At 39.7% G+C, this 13893-nt stretch overlaps 1 long non-coding RNA gene across 2 annotated transcripts; it reads right to left on the reverse strand.

Moving 5' to 3' along the window:
- Nucleotides 1-297: 297 nt before the first annotated feature.
- Nucleotides 298-7433, reverse strand: LOC147757432 (uncharacterized). Of its 2 annotated transcripts, XR_015321306.1 has the most exons (4): nt 7155-7433; nt 6630-6710; nt 3695-3803; nt 298-1570 (listed from the first exon to the last, which is right to left on the reverse strand). It is a non-coding gene; the product is annotated as an uncharacterized LOC147757432 (long non-coding RNA). The 2 variants fall into 2 exon arrangements; XR_015321307.1 differs by lacking the exon at nt 3695-3803.
- Between the last annotated feature and the right edge of the window lie 6460 nt (nt 7434-13893).

Genomic DNA, 13893 nt, shown 5'->3' on the forward strand with positions numbered 1-13893 from the left:
AAAAATACGCCACTATTTGAAATTTAGCAACTAAACAAGACCGCTTCTACAGAAAAATAGATATCGAACTTCTCGAAATTAGTAGTGACATTTGTGTCTGAAAAAGGTCTGGTCTCAAAAAGCTACTCCATGCTTATGCAGATACTTAACGGAGCTAAAGCGCTTGCAATTGTAAGAAAAACATACTTTAACACTTTTTCCAATTGATTCAGAATAAGAAAGATTCAATAAATTTAAAAACATACTACCGTAAAGTAATGAACACGTACTGACGAGCAAAATGTGTCACACAATTTTATTTAGAGCTCCTTTTAGCGGGTGGCGTTGTTGCGAAAGCTTTTCCTGACGCACTCATATTTCTATCTCAAGACGTAAAGTACAACTGCAACCTAAGTGGCCTTTTATTTATTTATTCTATGGACAGATATCTACCGAAGGCAGTCTTAATAAAACTTAGGCTAAACACAGAGGAAGGCGTCGAAAATCTAACTCGTCGTTCTTAGTTCCTTTTCTTGTCGCGATCAGTCACGCAGATTTTACTTACTAAAAAGCACTACAGGACACGACATTTGAGCTTCTTCACCCCGGTACCTTCAGATCCGCGAAAAATTGTAAATTCTAGCAATAACTACAGTGCTTTCAGAACATTTTCCGAACTATCCATGGCAGACAGCGCCTACTTATTACTGAATAAGTGGGTATGTATTTATTATTGAATTATGTTGAACCTTTACTTTAGTTTATCTTGTACTAGATTAGGAAGTCTGTGCTACGAGTTGCATGGTGCGTACGAAGCTATAGGCGATTTGTAGATGATCATGCCCATGTTATAGCTGGGAATTTTTATTACTGAATTACTTTTAGCCCCATTAGCGCAAGGAGGGTCAGCGTAGGACGTGGATGCAAGCATAATCATATCGATTTGTGTATCTCTATCTGTGATTTGTAATATTGTTAGTCGTTGTCTATTGGCGTGTCGGCGTTGCATGGGCTAAGGGTGGGGAGTATACAGTTTGCGTCATCGCTTCTTTTGCACAATAAAGTTTTGTGCGACAGCTTTGTCCGCTCAGCTTTCTGTCTTGTTCTACAATTCTTGGCGGTTTCCTTGTAAAGCCCATAGTTCAATATCTCAGTTGATCAGGCTAGATCAGCGGCGTCGGTTGTCATCGGTAGCCAGAAGCGGCGAGAGAAACGGCTCGAGCATGTATCTTTTTTAGGCTTGTGCGACATCATTGATGAGCGCTTCGGACGATCCGGCCGGGGGGGCAACCAACGGGGGCTAGTTATGTAGTGAAGAACTGTTAAGTCAGCTATAGGGTAAGCTTATTATCAGTATCTCTCTCATTTCGGCTTTTTCAGCTCCGAGAATAGACTACGGTGCCCGTATACGTTGATTATATACATATAATGTTATTGAACGGGTTTTTGGTGCGGCCGCAGGTTAACCATGCGAAGTAATAATTCATCTCTTTATAGAGGTTTACTTTGCCTTCAATCGTATATATTTGAGCCTCTTCAAAGTTCCTCTCTACGCAGACGATTTGTCTTCGGAATTGCGATGCGTAAGCACCTGAAGCCAGATAAATTTTACATATTTACGATATCAATGTGAATAGTGCATTGTTGCTATTGCACTGATAAAGACACTGACTGCATTGCTATTTCGGAGCAAGAAGACCAAAACTACACTATAAGAGTACGGATGGCCAGCAGAAGCCGTTGACAGCGGAAGAGACCAGCTACTGAGAACGTCCGAGAGTTCGTTGCAGCACGTGCCATTTTAGCTTGTCAGTCATATTCGGATGTATATACACATATGTATAATTGTCGAAAAAGTATCGACAAGTACCATACCCCTAGTCATTATAGTTGCTTTACGTTTGCCATTAGCCGATATGTTAAAATTATTTGGAATCCCTTAAAGGTGGAATAAATTTTTGTAAAAATCCTATTTTATAATTCCGCCAAGATAGACGTCCAAATGCTGCTTACGCTCCTAAAAATTCGCCACTTGAGACGCGTTATCGGAACAAACTTTAATTCTGGAAATTTCCATATGAAAAATAGGAGTAATGGTCGACCAGGTACGGAAAAAGGTTAATGAAACCATTGTGAAAATCGAGCGAGACCGACACCCGAGAGTCGTCTGGATATCGCCAAGGAATTAAACATTCATTACCAAAAAGCTTGAAAACGTTTGAAGAAAGTTAGCGTCGTCCTTCGCTACAACGATGCCCGACCGCAGACATCTTCAGCTGCCCGACATGAACTCACCATGAGAAATTCCAATACTAATCCAGAAATTACCGGAGGACATCCTTAATGGTATTAATTTAGTTTTAATGAGAACATTTAAAAATCAATTGAATCAACCGAAAGCACAAAAGTGATGTGACCAAAAAATCTTAGCAGTCCACCACGCAGATTTATAGGTGTAGATTTAGTTTGGTAATACTATTTCGAAATTTAGAAAAAAAAAAAAAAAATGCTACATTTTTGGTTTGAAAACGGTCAACACCCTTTTAACAGTCTATTATAAATTACTATATAAAAATTAATGCGGTACACAACTGCCGTATTGTTCTTTGTTTCTACACGGATATTACCTGCATACTGTCTCTATCACAACAAAGATAATTAGTTTTAGTTACAAGCCCTGACCAGTCCGCTAACGATGCAGGAGCCGTTGACAGAAACCGGAACTAAGCTAAAAGGTTCTGGCCCATTCGCTGAAGCCTTGTCCTAACAAAATGGCAGTTAGTGATTTCCCCGAGAAGAAACTGAGTCAAAAGTACCGGCAAACATTAAAGGGTCGAAGCTAGTAATTATCAGAGTTGAAAGTCCGGTCGACAATATCAGTCAATATGGCTCAAGGGGATGAGATTAAAAGTGTGCGTCTGTCGGTTCGATTCTTGTAAATGCAATTCATATAAAACGGTGAAAAGGTGACAGCCAACCAACTAATTGAACCAAGCGGTAAACGGAGCTCGAGTAGATAGATATCACAGTTGATTTGATTTTTCTCAACTTCGGCCCCGGCGGACGAGTGCTGTGTAGCGCGTACCTACTTTGAGACGAGACTAGCACTCGATAGTGTCCGTAACGAGGCATATTGTCCAGGCTTGTGTCGATGGCATAAACTTTATGTCTCGTAACATTATTCCAGCTTGCCGGCATTGTAGCTCCGCTTAGAGAGATAAGGTAAGGTGTTTGACTTGATTATTAAAAATAACGTTTGCCATTTATGGACTAGTTTAACTTAACTTAGAGGATAACAATTTAAAAATAGACTAAGGCCATTGTCTGATAAAGTGGAAGAAGCCACGATGAGATCCCGCTGCAGGAAAAGGCTTTTCAACAAGTAACTAGACGTAGTTAAGTGTATGCATTTTTCCTACATGTCACCGAATACATGCGTGCGATTATTGGCCAAATGTAGAATTCCTTTTTTTAAGTGAGGCCGCGTTAGAGCTTAATTTATCTTAACTAACAAATTACTATATGGTGAGCACTGCCAGAGCCATAATTGATCGGCTAACATAAGTCGGCCTAGAAACGCCCGGCGAACACGGCCGCGTCTGACCCTTTGTATACTGTAACACGGTACGACACCAAATCACATGATCACAATATGCTCCATCTGACCCCTATTATATGTAATGCTTTCCCATACGTATAAGGGGTCATACCACACCTTTATGCTGGCATGTTGATATTTGCGGGCTAACGTCCTCTCGCCGCCCTTGTACGGTGTCAGCCGTATTGTAGAACTTTTATTATTCAAACTTATCTGGAGAATTTCACTGAAGGGCACAATAAGAACAAACCATTAGACAGCATCGACATAGTCGGATTATCGCTATCTAGTGCACTAGTGGGGCTCAGGAACGTTAAATAGACGCACAGCGTTACAGGATTCACTGAGTGCGGCCCACCCACCACACAGAGATATTTATAGCTGGGGATCTACCAATAGACTCAAAAATGTTTATGCCATTAATACCTGGCAAGACGGGACGAAAGAGACAACCTGGAAAGTACTCGGCGATATTATAGAAAGATTAAAAATAAATAAACTGTCCTAGTAGCAACCGAATTCAGTCGTTGGCTGAGGTTTACAGTGAACATGGGTATAAGCATGCAAGAAATAGCCACGAAAAAGTACCGATCGTCAATGCGCGACCGACAACGGTGCGCAGACATTCTCTAAATGAACGGATGAACCTTGTTATAGATAATATAGTTGGTCTCTCCCAGACTAAGTTCAAGCTTGCAAACAGACTTACCTAGATCTAAAAGGATATTCTATATGACTTAAATGCTGCATAGAGATGTTCTTCTTTCAGTCGAATTATAATGCGTTTTAAATCACACTTTTTGTCAAAATTTTCGAAAAAAAAGCTGCCATGGATGGAAAAGACGCCACCTATTGACGCTAAAGAGCTTCAAAAGGGTGCGCTAGTAGAGTATTTCTCATTATAAACTAGACAATATGCCTAACAGGCTCACAATATTATATTTTCCATCTCGTATAATGGTAGACTAATACACATAAAGAGAGTACATGGGCGTCGAACCGCCGGGACTAGGTAGCCGTAGGCATCTGCACACCGTATATCAATGCAGTAAAAATGTTTAGCGCTTCGCATTTCAAGTTATTCAGAAAAATATTTTATAATTACCGTCGTCTCGCATATGCTGCAATAACAATCAATTGCTATTTCAGATCCGCAGCAACGGGGCAAGGAAGCCTGCTCGGTCTCCACAAGCACCCTTTATATTACAGGGAAACGTCCCAACTATGCGCAAACCTTAACAGAAGGTATCCTTACGGCTCTAGATATTTATGGTGGACAAATGTAATATCCGTCTCGAGCTTCTCTAGTAAAGTTCCCACCCGCTTAAAAAACATTATCTCGCAAATCTACGTGCGATATTTCGCCGCACTTCGTAGTTCTCGTGTGTTTACCTTGACGCTTGCCAACAAATTCCCTCTGTGTGACGTTTGTTAACGGAATAGTGCTACTGTTCCGAGAAATTCACTGCAGGTTCCACCAGACCGCGCCCGGTCTGGCCTAGCCCGAGCTGCTTCGGTGGGGGAATAGGCAGCTTTTCTACTGAAAAAGCACAATCAGCGCGACAGCCATCTGCCACGCACTCGTGCACAAGGCTCGAGTTCAGGCACAAGTCGCATCAACCGACAATGAGGCTACGAAAACGAGCCGAGTACGTTTGCCAATTGAAGATTATGCCAGGAACAGTAGCGCCGGTAACGGCGGAAAATGCTTAATTCGAAGGATTAATTATTAGCATGAGTGAAAACGAACGTGGAACGGAGCGAAACTTTTTGTTTGGTCGTCAACCCATACACGCTTTATGAGGATACGTTTCTGATTAATGGACCTCTTGTTGCACACGAAAACAACAATTGCTATGCTTTACTTACGTACGTACGTACGTGCAAACTACTGCTACTTGCAGTATTATTATCATGGGTGTAGTTTTGTTATGTCTTGTTCGTCACGCTGTGACTTTTCTGACTGAGAGATAAGTATCTGTGAGCAGCTACCGACGCTAGTTTTATAGACGTGCTCACGAAGAGGTTAGTACATTTGGGAGAGCGGGTTTTCTCCACTCGGATCACGATAGTAGGTCATTTATTGTGTGCCAGAATTGTTCAGGATGGTTCTTCATCCGAATCTGGCATCCGCCACTATAGAAAGGTGTTTGCAATGAATAACACAATTAGAATAGCTAAAATATGACAGTTGGAGCTTGTCTTGGGACTGTTAATAATGAGCGGTACTGAACTGTAACTTCGTTGGAATATAAACAGATGAACGAAAGTTGCTAGTCGGTTTGTTTAAAAGTAGACGCTTGTTCAAAAAGTTGGATTAGGTCACGGATATTATAATGGTCGGATCATCGTATGATCGCCGTCAAGATTCCCTACCATGTTGTCAAAAAAATGCGTCCCAACATCGATTCTTGCTCACATTTGTATGTGTTTATATCAGTGATTTTGCGGTTCTCGAAAGGGCTTAATTGCCAATGCAATTCGTTATCACTGCGTACTTACATATCTCGACTTGCACAAAGACAATGTAAAGGTTGCTCACACACCCTAAAACAGGAATTCTCTTTTATTAGCTTATTCTGTTATATTTACAGGTTAGGATAGTTAAACCTCAGTATTTCGTCAACGAGCAGACTTCACCGTAAGGCTCAACTCGTGACCGTAAGGCTCTATCCAAAACATTTACTACTCTATATCTAAATATTTTACAACAGATAAGAAGTAGTCTAAAAATGCAAAATTACTGCTGAAAATTAGATGGAGACGCACCGTTTGTTGAATAATGAATGTTGGCTATAAGAAATATCAAACACTCAGTCTTTACTTGTTTTACGACTTTGACAATTTAATGCCCATTTGAATGCAGATTTTTTCGGCCAGTCTTGATCATACGGTACGGGAAGTTCCACGTCCTACCCCTAATTTTCGTGTCCTTAACGAAATCGGTTTAGATTTTTAGAAACTAAATGAAGAAATATCTCTAACTTGCTTTATTATTCACGAGATGCACCAACAGAGAGAAGTACGGTGTTATGCGCGCGTGAAGACTTACCTACGTTTGACTTCCGGAACGCCTTGAGACAAACAGGCGTAACGTACAACTCGACACGAACACGACCGGGTCAGACAACAGCTTCCGCCCAGATAATAAGCAAGCTAATGGTTAGTGATATTTGATAGAATATCCCTTCCTTTGCTATGAGAATGAACACGATATTGCTCGTAAAGATGCTTTTCTTTTAACCCGCAAAGCCCGCTGTTTACTTTGTATGCATACACAGTGATAATGTTAGAATTTAATAAGCCAAACCTCCTTTAAAAAGAATTGCATTATGCATGTAGGTTCAAGATCGACCAGCCTTCCTCCATGATTATACAGGGCAAAAGCTGCTGCTGTAATACGCCATAATAATCTTGGTTGTTTAGTATGCTCAGCCAGTTAGAGATAGTTGATCATAAATATGTTGCACGACTCTCATGATATATCCCCATTACAAACTAACAGTACAAACATAGGACAAACGCAGAAATAAAGCAGACACAAAACTCACTTAATCGCAAACATACAAACACTTACATCTGTGTGTTCTAATCCCAGGAAATAGCAACAGGTCCTGTTCAGGAAAACAGCTCTACAAGCGGCACTGCAGAGTGTAGTTCGGCGTATCGAGCGCCAGGCGGGTACTTCTCATAAACGAGTCGTTTTTTTACGCCACAATGAAGGACTTCATAAAAATAGTGCGCACAGAGGTTGCATCATTAATAGGACGTGAGGAAGGGTAAAACACGCGTTCAACGACACAGTCGATTCCATACGTCTACGCCTCACGATGTTTCCAGTCTCTATTCCTGTGTTGTACTATTAGAAGAAAGGTGTTTGCTCATTAATTTGGCATTAGGGGGGATCAAGTTATCGTCTGTCCCGTTACTTGTCATTGAAATTTCTAGCGACTACAGTGAAACGTGACGCGGTGAATTTGGCTTCCATTCATTCCGTAATGATGCGGATATAAGGTAAGAGAACAACGTCTTTAAATTATGAAGTTTGAGAGAAGTTGCCCAAATCAAAATCATGATTTTAAAAGTAGATAAGCAATACCCACTCCCGCAAAGAAGCAGAAAAACTGAATAATTAATATTTGTGCCTTCTGTATTACTAGCGGTTCGACGGATGCAAACAGGTATGACGGTAAAAACGTTGCGATAATTAAAGACATGCAATTGATTTGTAAATATAACCGTAATAATGCAGTTAAAAAAATATCTAGCCGTAGTACACGGAACGTATACTACTGGAGCTCCCATTGGTACGCCTCCTGAAATTGGAACTGTATAGCTCGTTTATCTTTCATTGATAAATACTGTCGGGGTACCTTGTTATCAGAATTTGGGCCGTGGATATACCTAGCTTATTATATATATTAATAATTGTAAAACTTATACAGGAACCAACGAAGACAAAAACGCCTTCGAGATCAATACTATGAAAGTTATAACAATCGAAAACGCTGAATTTTGTACTGAATAACCATTATAGCTTGTATTTGTTCGTATTAGCTATAAATAATTGAGGGTGATATGACATATTTATCGTTTATGTTTGAAAAGTTTTATTCTAAAATTTGTATGATCTTTTTTTATTACCTTTCGTTCATATTACAGATAGATCACAGATAGATCGGAGTCCTATGTATATATAGTATATTGAAAAAAAACAATTAAGGCTTAATAAAACTGAACAAACTCCAGCTGTAAAATAGATTATTGTTTACAGTATCGAAATTTTATGACAAGTTTAGCGCAGGTTAGGTTACCAGGGAGCTTTTCGTGCCGATGCAAGAATCTATTCGGTAGATGACATAGGACTTTTACGGACGACACTCGGTGCTTTCAATCTTTCGTGCTGGCAGTTTCGTTTACTATTGACCATAAGATAGTTATGGGTTAGCACGCTAATATGAACAATAGAACTTAGCGATCTCGACCGGGTCATGACGAATTTCCATTCAGTGCCACGATAACACTGGGACACATGGTTGCGTGTATTGTGCTAACGTTAGTCTAAATACGCCCCATACGGATTCTCTTGATATTTAATGTTAGTTACTGGGTGAACGAACTTGGGTATGTCACTACAAAACGATGCCCATTGATCTTGTAGATCAAAGTAGCCTTTTTCTACGTATCAGTGGAACAAATGCTCGAAATACCGACATGTTAGTAACAACGTCCGAATATGTATCATTGGCGAGCAGGTTCAGGTAAATAGGCTTTCTTCTATGAAATACAGCCGTTTTCTAATTTTCTGCGAAAGAACACATCCTTTTTTTATGTTTTTAGCGATTTTTTTGAAACGCATACCACACCTTGAATATATAATACACGGAACTAAAAAATGGCCAATATTAAATCGACATTTGCCACAAGCTATTGTTCTTGAAAGTCTAAATGACCAGGTACGTAAAGGCTCTGTTGGAGTCTATAGTAATTTTTTTTTATGTTGCATTCTGTATAGAGCCATATTAGATTTGAAATAATGCAATGCCTCTCGTTTCGTTACGAACTTCACCTAAAATAGATCAAGATAACTATTTTTCGTATATTTTCAAAATTGTTTGCTTTTGTGCGAAGATAGTTTTACCTAGTCACTTGCAAGTGTTTTCCTAATAAAATATTTGCATACATTTTCTAATACGGCCCGTGTGGGAGAAAACTATACTCATCCGAAGAACCGCAATTTTTCAAACATTTCTTCCGGTCTGTACAAACCCCAGACCACTCTATCAATCGTTGTTGACTGCATTGTGATCTTCATGTTTATAACGTGTTTTACAAGTAGTTAGAACGGCAACGAGTGATAATCAGATGTTTCGTGATTGTAGATGTGACGATGACAAGCCACAACGAAGCGACGGGCACAATTCCATTTATAATCAGTTGCCTTTGTCTTATTTCAAATTTATGTAAAAGGCCACTTCTGAACGCACCGATGCACCTATTCTATGCAAGGCCATTTTAGGTCTTGTGGTCACACAGAGAGGGCCTGTTAACATTCTGATAAGATTTCTGTTATCAACGTTTTGGCTTGTTAAGGGCCAATGCAACAAACATGGGGACAAGCAGCGCCAAATTATTACTCTATAGCCACGCTGCAAATCACCTACGTATTTGATAGAGAATTCGGTTTAGGTAAATTGCGCAAATTTTCGCAGGTCCTATAAAAACACATATAATTAAAAAATAAGCAAGTTATTTAAGCGAATAGGAGACGTTAGGTAGCATATTATGTATTCCGGAATATTGTTGAAAAGTTTTAGATGTTGGGATCAGTCTTCCAAACAATGCCTATAATAGAAAAGAACAATACTACAGTGAAATATCGTATAACGTGTTACAATCAGTCTAGAAATGACGCTCTTATGTATTTAAGAGTACTCATACTTAAGAGCATGACTAATCCAATTCTATTCGTTAAATCCCGCAACGGCAGAATCATCAATCGAACGATCGAATCAACCCTTCAAGTCTGAAGTTTTGTTCCTTCGCAAAAATTATGAGCCTAAGAAGATTAATATACGCGTTTTCACGTAAATATCGTAATTGTCGATCGAACGCTTCTGTAGAGCGAGGCCACACTTGAAGCTTCAAAGTGGTTTTTCCGCAATTGCTTCAACGAAAAAGTAAAGTTCCAAACAGATTCCTCCTTATAGCCAACGGTGTCTATGTGCGTGAGTGGTCTATTTCTCATTTGGCCTTTAGGGCCATTTGAGGACTTCTATTTACGCCGATCATTTTGAGAATAGGCAAAAAAGAACAAGAACGTAGAAAAACCGCTTTATTCTTACTTTTTAGGAACAGTTTTTTTGTTGTTCCATAAGTTCCCGTGTTTGCAGAAAAAAAGTGTCTGTATACTTGCGTAAGTTAGTTTTCCTTTGTTCATTTTTCTGATTAGGCTTGTCGCCATATTGCGGGTCGATTTTTGCTAAATTCTATAAAACTTGAAAAAAATTACAAATTGTGCATTTATAATTTTTAGGATAGATCAGTTATGGCGGGTAGGTGAAACATTTGATAATCTGCTGCCAAAATGCTCGAGGAAAACCTCTTGTTTGGGTATCGATAAATAGAGATCAAGCAAAGTCTACAATAGTAAACGTCAAATCACTAGGAAAGAACCTGGTCGTCTCACCAAATGAGAAGGTAAAGAATTATAAAAGGGTAAAAAAAACAGTGTAAACTTTGGACACCTAACCGGTGTTCTCCTCGGCTGTGTAATCAAACGAATGAACCCCTAAAAGTAGAAGAAGGCTTGCATCAGAATTGAGCATAGTTTAGGGTCGTTCTTTTATCTGGTTCAGTGCTGAAACGACGGCAAAGTTCGGCTTGAGCTCTATTTTATTATGAAGCTTTAGAAATAGCAAAAGTATAAAAGAACATACTCGACTGCTATCCCACCAGTATTCCGTTCGCTCTATTTCCTGGAGTAAAATGAATGAGCTATGTGATGATGCGCGAATTTCATAACAGCAAGTCTGTTACCAAGGCCGTGCACGAAATGATAAGAAGGTTACAAGAAGCTAGGTAACGTTGCAGATATGACATTGCCGCGCATGAAAAATGACTAGATATCAAAAGAGAAGTATTCCAAGAATTATTCCTGTCCCGAAAGTCACTCCCAGGAAAGATGATCCAATTTTAAATCTTTCTTCAAAATACAAAAGAGAACATATAATGATGTTTCCCCCGGCATCCCTGATTGAAGCCGATCGTGCTCGAGGGTGGTTAATCACGGTTCGCTACAAACTTCTATATTACTTAATTTGATAAGAGAGAGAAGAAGCAGACACTGCAAGTACAACACACTTGCCCACGCTGTCTTAATGATTATTCGGTAATTTGAAATCCGTCCAATTTTATCAGGTACAAAATCAATCTAAACTGCCAAAGTACATAGGTAATATTCTGTCCAGTTTACATCTGTTGCAAATTATCATTATTCTGTAGCAAATATTATTATTCTGTCCTGACTAGAATAAAGGAACAGTCAGGCTTTCTCAGGTACGTCCTTTCCGTCATTAATATCAATTTTGAGTACGTAGCCTATGAGTATAAGGCCTCGTGTTATCAACAAGTGAATGGAACTTGGTTCGCGAGGCCGTCGGAATCGATAGACGGATCTGCACCGTTACCGTCCTGCCGATGTGCAGTATGCGCAGTAAAATAGATTGGACGTTACGCTAAGGCGCACGGTTTAGAACTGAAGTGTGGAAATCACAGTACACACCACCACATACATATCGTCGAACGTGTCACTCTTTAAATCATCACTTGTCGACTTTTCTGTCAAAATGTCCATTTCTTTCTGTTTAGAATGAATAGAACAAAAGGTTTCATTTAATACTTATGATAAACTACAGAACAATAAGCTGCAGCTATAGATCGATTAATGGCCGCGATAACTTGTATACTCCAACGTCAGGTGAAATTCAACCCGAAGTGGATTTGGATAGAAATAATGGAGGATTCAAACGCGGCGCGCAGACGGTGTGAAACGATAAAGTTGTCACCTAGCCACACGGTAAGAAATTACGGCAGCATCGTGTCCCAGGAAGCATCGCCTTGAGCCGTAAACCTAAACACGAAGAATATATATAAGTAAATTGCGATTTACACTGTTTAGAGATAGGCAAACCCTGAAATGAGCACTACGGGTACAATTTATTCATAGAAGTTGATCACAACGAGGAAATTTTTTTATGCGCGTGAAAAGAGCGAATGAACTTAACTGAAAAATACATCCGAATGGTCGTTTCTAGGCTTTTTAGTTTAGGTGATAGCTTTTCAAAAGCTCGATGTGCAACGAAATCCACTTAAAAAGAATATCAAGGTTCGAGCAGTCTTGTAGTCAAAAATTTCCAAAAACGTTGGAAAAAATATAATAATAGACTGTTGCAAGCGAATCCGGTGGACTTCGAAATTGAAAAACAAACCTTTGAACTTGTTTGGATAGAACAATGATCACTCCCTTATTTTTTACAAAAGTGTGTCAGAGATCTGAGCGCTTTGAAGGAGTCCTATACCTTCTACTCGTGTTTCCGTTTGCAATTTTCATGCCTTTATTAGGACATAGCCAGCCCCGCAGTCATACAGATTTAGATCGGGTGAATATACCGGTTAAAGCCAACGTTAGATATTCCTTTGTGTACTTCAGGAAATCATTGAGACGTGGCGATAAGATCTAGCGTTGTCATCAAATAACCAGACCACGCGCTTTTCATTACCATGTCAACAGCTCATGAGTCTCTTGAGAGACCCGAGATAGTGGGCTGCATTCTTTGTTTCATTTTCGGCGAGTATCTCATAACCGCAGATGCCCTTAATGTTTATTGTAAGTACTACTATCACCTTACGTCCTACCCTACTTGACACTGCCTCCGAAGTCTCTCCAGGGCAATTCTACCCTATCGCCTGGTCTCCCTGCGGCTGATAGTAGAGATAAACTACGCCTCATCCATGGCGGGCGTATAATCCTGGTTATTGATTAGAATTTTGCAAATTGCACGTGGAATACATTACACACATTTCCCACTGGCCTGGAGCCAATTCATGGGAGACCCATTTTTTCAGCTGGATTTCAACTATTTGGGTTAGAATTCTAGGATACGTTACACGTGGGGTTCCAGTCTTCACCGACACAGACTTTAGACTCCAAACTTTTTTTTTCGTGAAAATCCTCCTCGACTGCGGTAATGCGTTTTTGCTCTTCAGGTATGGGCGTTTGATTTTTAACACTTCAATCTCTGTTCTTAAAACGTTCGCTTAAAGCCTTTTTGCCTAACGTGTTCACTAATCTCCAATGAATTTCCGCAGCGTTATGGTATTCGAGGAACAAAAACCTGACCGCTCACCCTTGCCTTTCGACGCTAACAGATGTTTTTTCTCAAGTAAATTTTACTAGCGTTTGTTTACCAATCGAATCTATACTACTAGCGGTACATAATTCAAAAGTTAGCCACATAGTTCAAAATACAACGGATTTGCTTGTAACGGTCTAATAGAGGGTCGCCCACAAGATAGATAGTTTGAAATTTTATTTCTTGGGAAACCAAATATGAATTTAGGATAGTCTAAATGACAGGGCTGCCCCTTGCCTCACTATGAGCTTACTGTTGTATATAGCGGCCGCTTAGAACGGCGAATCCGGACTATTGTCCTTTTTGTGGACATTGTTTTTAAGATATGTTTCAGTGGTGTACAGGCTCAGCTTCCTTCAAATGTTTTTTTCTATTCTATACACTTAAAACGCAACACACACA

The sequence above is a fragment of the Varroa destructor genome, unplaced genomic scaffold (genome assembly GCF_002443255.2).
Source record: "Varroa destructor unplaced genomic scaffold, Vdes_3.0 BEIS01000002.1, whole genome shotgun sequence".
Taxonomy (NCBI): Eukaryota; Metazoa; Arthropoda; class Arachnida; order Mesostigmata; family Varroidae; genus Varroa; species Varroa destructor.